This window comes from Podarcis filfolensis, assembly GCF_964270895.1.
Source record: "Podarcis filfolensis genome assembly, chromosome: 7".
Lineage (NCBI taxonomy): Eukaryota > Metazoa > Chordata > Lepidosauria > Squamata > Lacertidae > Podarcis > Podarcis filfolensis.
Window position 1 is genome coordinate 802,318 of NC_139603.1, and position 9,883 is coordinate 812,200.

The following is a 9,883-nucleotide window of genomic DNA, read 5'->3' on the forward strand; positions in this document are numbered from 1 at the left end:
GAGGACCGTCAAAGATGCCAGCTTTCAACTTCTCCATGGTCAATCCTGGAAAAGCCTGGCACAAGTAAGTGAAGCAGTCACCATCCTTGTCCAGAGCCTTGGTGAACTGCTTGATTAAGCCGAGCTTGATGTGTAGCGGTGGGAAGAGTATTCTGTCTCTGTCCACCAGAGGGTCATTGATGACGTTCCTTTTTCTGCAAGGCACCAATTCCTCCCGCACAGGCCAGTCCTTCTTCGTGTAATGCTGAGCACGGTCCCTACTATCCCACATGCACAGAAAACATGGGTACTTGGTGAAGCCAGACTGTTGTCCCAACAAAAAGTTCACCATCTTCAGGTCAACACAAATAAACCACTTATGCTGATCATAACCAATTTTCTACAGCACATACTCCACCGCTTCATAGTTCTCCTTCAGTGTGGTCGAGTGAGCCAGGGGTATAGAGGCAAACTGGTTGCCGTTGTGTAGCAGAACACATTTCAGTGATCGCTTGCTGCTGTCAATGAACAGTCTCCAATCTCTGGGTTCGTACTGTGGCACTCCAAGCTTGAGCAGAAGCTGCACAATATCTGCACAGTACACCAAGTCCTTCTCTTCCGAGAAAAAACGGAGGTACTCTTGATGCCTGTTGCAGAAGAAGCTGATGCGAGCACTGTCAGAGAGGAGGTTTTTTTCCTTCAATCTGGATGCCAACAGTTTGGCAGAGTCCTTTGACAAGCTGAGGTCGCGAACTAGATCATTCAACTCCTTTTGGGAAAATGGATGTGGAGCATCATCTTCAAGAACCACTTCTTCTTCTTCTTCATGTCCTTCAACACTGGAGGCATCTTCATCACTAATGCCAGGAAGTTCTCCGAAGATAGGCACAGGACGACGTGCTGATTGAAGATCAGGATACTTGAGGCTGCTCCGGTTCTTTCTGTTGATCCCAGTCACATCAACAGCGCAGAAGTAGCAGTCAGTGACATGGTTTGTCAGCTCCCTCCAAACCATGGGAATTTCAAAGTTCAGACTCCTCTTGCCATTGGTCCACCCATGTAGAGTCTCAGTGCATGCCTTGTGGCACCCAAGCTTTATCCTGGTCACCAAGTTTAATACCAAAATAAGCATGGTAAGCACGCCTTATGAAACTTGTGCACCAATTTATGGAAGATTTCGAGGTTTTATCACTTCAAACTGATCCCTTTTCGACATAATCACCCAGAACTATCGGGCCTGAATACTTCTTGTCATTAAAATAATCATTTCCAATCAAAACAATTATTCAACATGGCATTTTACTCCCACCAACTTCTTCTAAAGTGCTCCACACAAGTGTACATGTGAACAAAAACGTAAAAAAACGACATGTGGCCATAGCTTAAAAACTTAACCTGATTGAGCAAAACCAATGTGATTTTTGGATTCAGCGCATCTGATTCGTCCTAAATCAACTGAAAAAATGCAGGCAACAAATTTGTTGTTGACCAGTGTCAGGCACATACAGATTCCATAACTCATTTGCAGAAAACTTTGGGTTCCTGTCAGCTACATATCTGGGAGATGGCGTAACCCAAAAAGTTAAAGATGGTAGCAGTAAGATGGTTGGGATGGTCCCCACTTGGAGAAGTCAGACTGCAGTTTAAGATATCCTCCCTATTTAAATTCATTTTGTTAACTTGGGCCCAGTTCTCCAATCTCTTACGGTCTTCTTGTATCCTGATTCTGTCTTCACCGGCACTGGCTACCGCTCCCAGCTTGCTGTCATCTGCAGATTTGATGAGCATCCCCTCAATTCCTTCATTCAAGTCATTTATAAAGACATTGGCCAACAACGGACCCAGGACAGAACCCTGCAGCACCCCACTTCTCACTTTTGCCCAAGGTGACAAGGAGCCTTACTGAGCACTCTTTGGGTTCGGTAGTCAACCAGCTACAAATCTACCTAACAGTTATCTCATCCAGCCCACTTTTTTCCACCTTCTAAGTGACTTACCGTAGTTAAGCCTGGCAGGACAGCTTACTTTATGGTCTTAACCCCTCCAAGGATTAATTAGAGTTAAGCATGTTGGTTATATAGACCACAGCAACACCTTTCTCATTTCATAGAAATCACTTAGAAGGCTCCTGCATATTTCACCCCATAACTTTCTTTCTAAGAGGGCTATAGACTTCAAAACAAAACCCTGGAAGCTCAGAGTTTGGGGCAGCTGGTTGGGGGCACCAGTGAAAGCTTTAATAGGTGGCTTGATACCATGGGCACTGAGTCAACCCCTGGTCTAAGATTTCCACTAGTCTTTGCCATTTCTATCTTACCAGGTTGCTGCTGTGAGAAATTTGTGGAATGGAATCCTTTATTAAGATGGTTCTGTTTTAGAGACATTGCATTATAAGTTGTGCAAATGTATGATTTGTGAGTTTGTAAATTAAATCAAACGAATAGTGTGAGAACCTCAGGTGCTAAGGAGGAGGCATGAATCTGGCCAACTGTCTGGAGGGGAGACCAATGGGATCACAATATTAGAGCAGGTTATCCATATCCATGATTATTTTTTAAATGACAAACTTAAGAAGCTGCCTTATATGAGACCAGATAATAACCTTGACTATTGTGGGGGGTAACATGTAAACATGTTATCATGGGCAAGTAAAAAGTGTATTAAAAAGCACTGTACAAGTTAAATTGACTCAGATATTGCTTCTGATCTGTTGTAATTTTTCTTTTAATTGTACATTCATATTTTTCACCAACATTTTAGTTTTTACCTTATTGAGTTTAAAACCAGCAGCACCTAAGGTGACAATCTTACACACAATTACCTTGGAGTACAAACAGGCTGCGTCCCAGGTGTGGGCTGCTTAAATAGGCAAGGGGCAGATCTGAGGGAAGCCCACCATTTTCTCCATTGGCTCTGCCCCATGGCATGGCTAAGATCCGACTCCTGACAGCCAGCGGGGGCATATGCCCCCTCCGCCTATCAGGAAGGGCACTGCCATTTGAATTCCACCGTCGGGGCCCCCAGTGAAGCCTCTTTTGTCCCACAATGTCACCCCACCAAGAGAGGTGAGCAGACTTGGAGTAATTCCCAGTAAATTACTAGAACTTAATTCTAAGTAAACATGCACAGCAGCTGGGCTGCATCCCACAATTTTTAAGAAGTTGCACAAAATGTTGTGTTCCTTTTGGATCTTGATGTTTGCAAATAAAAGCCATTTTATTCAATGTTGTAATGAAACTGAAATTGCTGGAAGCAGTGTCACTGAGAGAATCTGCATAACCCGCCAGAGATGCAAGACTCAACATGAGCTCAGATAACAGTTCAATGGGCAGGGCCACTTTTCTGTTTTTGAGTGTGGGGTGTGTGGGAATAATGATTTTTAAATGAGGTCTTGGTGCCAACATTTCAGAATAATATTTCTTACTCCAACAGTTAATCCCTCAATAAGTCCTTGATACAAACACACCAGGCGTTGGGTCATGATTTCCCCCCATCTGGGAGGAGATGCTATTTTTGAGAGACAGAGATGTAAGCAAAGTGTGGTGCTGCATCCAGCTGAATCCCCAGGGTGTAACTCTCTAATTATAAATGCTGCTCTTACTAATGGTTTGCTGGGTGGGGGACTAATGAGGGGGGAACAAAATGCAGATGGGTAAGATTTTTGGTCAGTGGCCTTTTTAAGGTATGGGCTTATACATGACCTTCAGGACCTTACATCCTCCCTCCTTTGGAAGCTGTAAGCTAGAAAAGGGCCAGGCAGCTATTTGGTAGGCTGTCCCCCTCCGAGCGCCTTGTGCACAGCAATGGAAAGGCATTCCATGAAGCCTTTTGAACCCGTGCTCCAGACATGCCCCTATCACACCCAAGTCAAGGGGGTGACAGCAACTTTATCCTTGAAACACTTAGCAGTCATGTCATGGTAGGCATCCAATGCATTCATGTCATTCTGTAGCCAAGATGTCACAGGTCCTGAGCCACCTAGAATAGTCAGAAGCAGAACGCTTGGAAAAGAAAGGCAGGGGAGTCATGCTTAGCACTCTTCGGCAAAATCTTAAAATAAGACTCACAACCCCAGCAGCTTCACTTTATATGTAACTGGCACAGAGGCACATTGTAACTGTTTCCACATGGTAACTGTTCAGCCATGAGCCCAGAAGCGAGTCACTCCAGAATCCTGTTTATGGAGCCTGCCATAATTGTGACCTAGCTTTCTGAAGACTTGAGGATCCAGCACAGCGTCTTGGGAGAGCAGCAGTGGCAGCAACTGCCTGGTAGGAAGCTGTATGAATGCATATGCCTTTAGAAGCATATACATCTAAGGCCAGGCTTTTGAGCTTAGTTACTCCTACACAGTGCTTCACATTCTGTTTCACAACAGGAAATTCCAGGAAATAAGCTATCCAAGTGTAGAACTCTAATTTACCAGAAGTAATGACTATGAATGTTGTCAAAACGTTCAGCTGAAACGTTCAGCGGACTTCTGGGAAGTCCGTTCTCTAGTCCTTTCTAGTCTATGCAGGCTGCAAAAATTATCATCTCTTAAATCCTAGGCACCATTTAATTTTTGTGTGAAGGCTCACATAACAACAACAACAACAACAACAACAACAACAACAACAACAACAACAACAACAACAACAACAAACTGGCCTGATTTGGGTTACACTGTGTAAACACTCATCAAAAAGTTATTTGTGTTTTGCTTCTGAGTCAAGGTTTGGCTAATCAGATATGGAATCCGATTAACTCTTCAAATTTCTGCTGAAGCAAAAAATGTTTCAAAATTAACCCTGTGATGTGCTGCATAATGCGTTCTGATTGCTTCTGTTGATCTTGGAGGGAGCCATGGCTGTTAAAATGGCATAAAATTGCTTTTAATCCACAGGTAGGTTTTGAAAAGCAATTTGGAAGAAAAGAGAGGTTAGCTCAGTGAATTTCAATTTCGGGTCCCTAGATCTTGTGGGACTACAGCACCCATCATCCCTGGCCAGCTTGGCGAAGTGTCATGGATGATTGTAGTTGTAGTCCCACAACGTCTGGGGACCCAAGGTTGAAGCACATTGGGTGAGCTGCCTGTTAGCTAGAGTTTTACTTTTTGTTTTTCCTGGAAATGGAAGTAACCCTCTCATTTGATGCAAAATCAGTCACTATCATAATGAAACTTCTGGATGAAATCTAAGGTGAATTTGTAACTGCACATAAGTTGTTTAACAAGGCAGAATCCAGATGGGTCTCTTAGCACTGCTGCTCCAGTGGGAAGAATTCACCATTAGTGGAGGAAGAGAAATTATCTTTGCCAATCCTCCTTGCATGCCCCAGCGCCCCATCTGAAAATCTGTTCTAGAGGGTTAGAGTATAGAAGTTATATCCTTAGTGATTTCATTCTGCTGCAGCATACTTCAAGAAGTGAAATCCTCAGAGTAATAAGTGTAGTATTTTGCAAGCCCATTTAAGTGGAGAAAATTCAAACAAATTGTGTTCCAGGAGCAAAACTTTCACAGGCACCAGCAAATACAGTCACAATTTCCTGGGGTCCACTCCTGGTCCACCTCTAAGGACACCTCTTTGCTGTCATCCTTCTCTGCTTATACACAGTGCAGCCATAGGCACTGCCTCTGTTATCCTGCCAGAGACACAGCAGTTGTTTTCCTTTTATTTCATGAAGAGGAGCAGAGAATTTCATGTTTTTATCTTGACAAGGCTAGCAATTGCTTTGCCATATAGTTGTCATTTAAACCAATCATGCCTACATATCATTGTGGTGTGTGACATTCATGCCAAATTGTACAGCCTCATTTGTAAAATGGGAAATACCGTATTTCACAGTGTATCTGTTCTGGATGTCTACTCTTAGAAGGATACAGGTAGAACTCTTTGCCCAGAGATAGCTTTGAAGCTATGGGAATATATTAACTCGGTAAGTTTCCAGACAATATTTGGTTGTTGGTTGTTGTTTTGTTTTTTTAAGTGTGTGTGTGTTTTGGTGTGTGTATGTGAAAAGCTTCATTACAAAAACAACCCTTCTAACTTTGTAAGGGATAAATCATATTTCAGAGAATTTGTGGATGTTGGGAATTAGAAATGGGTGTTCTATATTGGCTGGTTGGTTTATATTTTCATTCCTACCCTATTTATTTTGTTCCAACAAGAGCCCCTCACATGTTTGTTAAAATATTTATATTCCACCTTTTCGTTTTGTTTCCAAGATGCCCAAGGCACCTAACACTGACAAAATATAAAACATATAATACTAAATTATATATAACAGAAACAAGAACAGCAGGAGAAATCATCTATTTGCACAAGAGGAATATTAATAAGCTCAAAAATAACAGCTCAAAAATGCACAGGACAGTGGCCTCTGTGAGTGGAAATGTTTTTACTTGGAATGGGAATATTGTGAAGGAGGCCAGGTGCATTTCCCAGGAATCAAAGTTCCATAAATGTGATTGCTGCCCCAGAGGCTGCCCAGCCACCCACACCTCTGATGGTAGTGGGATATAGAGCAGCACCTCCCACCCTGAAGATCTGAGCATATAAGAATACATGTCCTTTACTGGGGAGCATGTGTTGGTGATATGGGAGTAACCGTTAGGCTTCCTGTGGCCCACAATGCATATAGAGCTGGCAGCTATACACATTCACACATGCAATCTATCCCTTTTTGCAGCAGACGGACCATGTGGTTGGGGTCATACTCATGGTCAAGTGCACATCAGTCCACCTGAAATGTTATGCATGCATGGACTGGTTGGGCATAAAGGAGTGAGTGGTAGGAGGAACCGGGTGGAGCCACCAAGGGAAGAAGGTTCAGAGCATGGGAAGAGGTGATGGGACAACGATGAGTGGTCAGAGGGAGAAGACTGGGAAGAGGAGGTAATGGAAGCTGAAGGGGTAACAGGGCTCAGAGAGTTGGGAGAGTCTGTGGCAGAGAGAAGTCAGGATCCATCTTTTGATCCATCTTTTAGATTTAGGGGAGCTAGTCTCAAACGTTTGTTGGGGGAGATATAGGTTTATTTGGGGGGATTTATTTGTCCTGTCTTCACGCTTTTTATGATGGAGGACCGCTGTAGTCACCCCCAACGACACCTTACCAAGATGGAGGGTGAGGGAACAGCTGCAGTAGCCTGTGGTTCCTGCGCAATGTTTGCCATCTTGCCAAAGGTTGCAGGCAGCTTTACCTGCAGCAATTGCATGTTGATTGCCCTCTTAAAAGACAAAGTCCAGCAACTGGAGGAACGTGTAGCTACGCTCCAAAGAATTAGAGAGCTGGAGCTCTTCTTGGAAGCAACAGAGCACACCGTCTCCACCAAGAAGGAGACAGGGGACTCCCCTGAGAAGGAGGCTAGTTCACCAACACAGGAGCCAGATATATGGAGAAACGTGACTCAAAGAAGTAGGAGGCCCAGGGTTCGCTCTGATTGTTTAGAAATACGCAATCGCTTTGAGGTCCTTTCCCCTAGCATGGAAGACGAAGAGCAGACTCCATTTGAGGATCTCTCCCTCATTACAGTCGATCAGGTATATGAAGACGAGCAGCAAAGGCAGTCCTCAGGGAATGTGCAGGCGACCTTGGAACGGACAGCTCACGGAAGAACCCCGACCAGACCTAAGAGGAGGCGTGTAGTGGTGATAGGGGATTCCCTACTGAGGGGAACAGAAGCAGTGATCTGTGGGCCTGACAAGATGTCTCGGGAAGTGTGCTGTCTCCCCGGGGCTAAGATCCAAGATGTAACTGAACGACTGCAAGGAATCATAAAACCCACTGACAAATACCCCTTCCTCTTGGTTCATGTGGGAACCAATGACACTGCAAGCAATAGCCTCCAGAAGATCAAAAGAGATTACGAGGCTCTGGGCAGGAAATTGAAGCAATTAAATGCACAAATTGTCATCTCATCTGTCCTCCCAGTTGAACGACGTGGCCCAGGGAGAGAGGGAAAAATAGTGGAAGTGAACAACTGGCTTCGCAAATGGTGTAAACAGGAGCGGTTTGGATTCTTAGATCACGGAATGCAGTTTCTTGAAGATGGACTTCTGGCAAGCGATGGGCTGCACCTCACAACGGTTGGGAGGAATGTTTTTGCAAAAAATCTCAGAAACCTCATCAGGAGGGCTTTAAACTGACTAATGTGGGGGAGGGAGACAGTGCTCCTGAAGGTAGGAGTCTATCAATTGATGAAGATGATCATCCAAATGTCATAGACCAAATGGAGCAAACAGCACGCAGACCTAGTGGTGGGAGGAAAAAATCCTTAAATAAGAGACACGGGGGAATGATTAATGGACTTCAATGTCTGTACACTAATGCACAAAGTATGGGAAATAAACAAGATGAGCTTGAGCTCTTGGTACAGCAAACTAAATATGACATAATAGGAATCACTGAAACCTGGTGGGATAAGTCCCACGATTGGAATGTAATAATGGAGGGATACAATCTATTTCAGAGAAACAGACCAGACAAGAAAGGAGGAGGAGTGGCGTTATATGTCAGGGATGTGTATACCTGTGAAGAGATCCAAGATTTAGAACCTCAAAGCCAAAGTGAGAGCATTTGGGTCAAAATTAAGGGAGAGAAGAATAACAGTGACCTCATTGTGGGAGTTTACTATAGATCCCCAAGCCAAACGGAGGACATAGATGATGCCTTCCTGGAACAGATGGCCAAGCATGCAAAAGGAAGGGAGATAGTAGTAATGGGGGACTTCAATTACCCGGATATTTGTTGGATGACAAACTCAGCCAAGAGCATAAGGTCAAACAGATTCCTCACTGGCCTTGCAGACAACTTCATTGTCCAGAAAGTGGGAGAAGCAACAAGAGGAACAGCCATTTTAGATCTGGTCCTAACCAATGTTGATGACCTGGTTAGTGGGGTAGAAGTGGAAGGATCATTAGGCGCGAGTGATCATGCTCTTCTGAAGTTTACTATACAGCGGAAAGGAGCAGCCAAGCATACTAGGACTCAATTTCTCGACTTTAAGAAAGCCGACTTCATAAAACTTAGGGAAGTGCTTGGTGAGATCCCATGGACAGTAATACTAAAAGGAAAGGGAGTTCATGATGGCTGGGAGTTTGTTAGGAGGGAGATAGTAAAAGCACAACTTCAGGCAATACCAATGAGACGGAAACATGGAAGGTGCCTAAAGAAGCCAGGGTGGCTATCTAAAGAACTTTTAACTGAGTTAAGATTAAGAAAGGATGTGTACAAAAAATGGAAAAGGGGGGAAACCACCAAAGAGGAATTCAAAAAAATAGCCAGCACGTGTAGACACAAAGTCAGAAAAGCTAAAGCACAGAATGAACTCAGGCTTGCTAGAGAGGTTAAAAGCAACAAAAAAGGCTTTTATGGCTATGTTCGTAGCAAAAGGAAGAACAAAGAAACAGTGGGGTCACTCAGAGGAGAAGATGGTGAAATGCAAACAGGGGACACAGAAAGGGCTGAACTCCTCAATGCCTTCTTTGCCTCAGTCTTCTCCGATAAAGAAAACAATGCCCGACCTGAAGAATTTGGAGCAAATGATTCAGCAGAGGAAACACAGCCCAGAATAACTAAGGAGATAGTACAAGAATACTTGGCTAGTCTAGATGTATTCAAGTCTCCAGGGCCAGATGAACTGCATCCAAGAGTATTAAAAGAACTGGCAGATGTGATTTCAGAACCACTGGCAGTCATCTTTGAGAATTCCTGGAGAACAGGCGAAGTCCCGGCAGACTGGAGGAGGGCAAATGTTGTCCCTATTTTCAAAAAGGGGAAAAGAGAGGACCCAAATAATTACCGCCCAGTCAGTCTGACATCAATACCAGGGAAGATTCTGGAGCAGATCATTAAGCAAACAGTCTGTGAGCACCTAGAAAGGAATGCTGTGATCACCAATAGTCAGCATGGATTTCTGAAAAA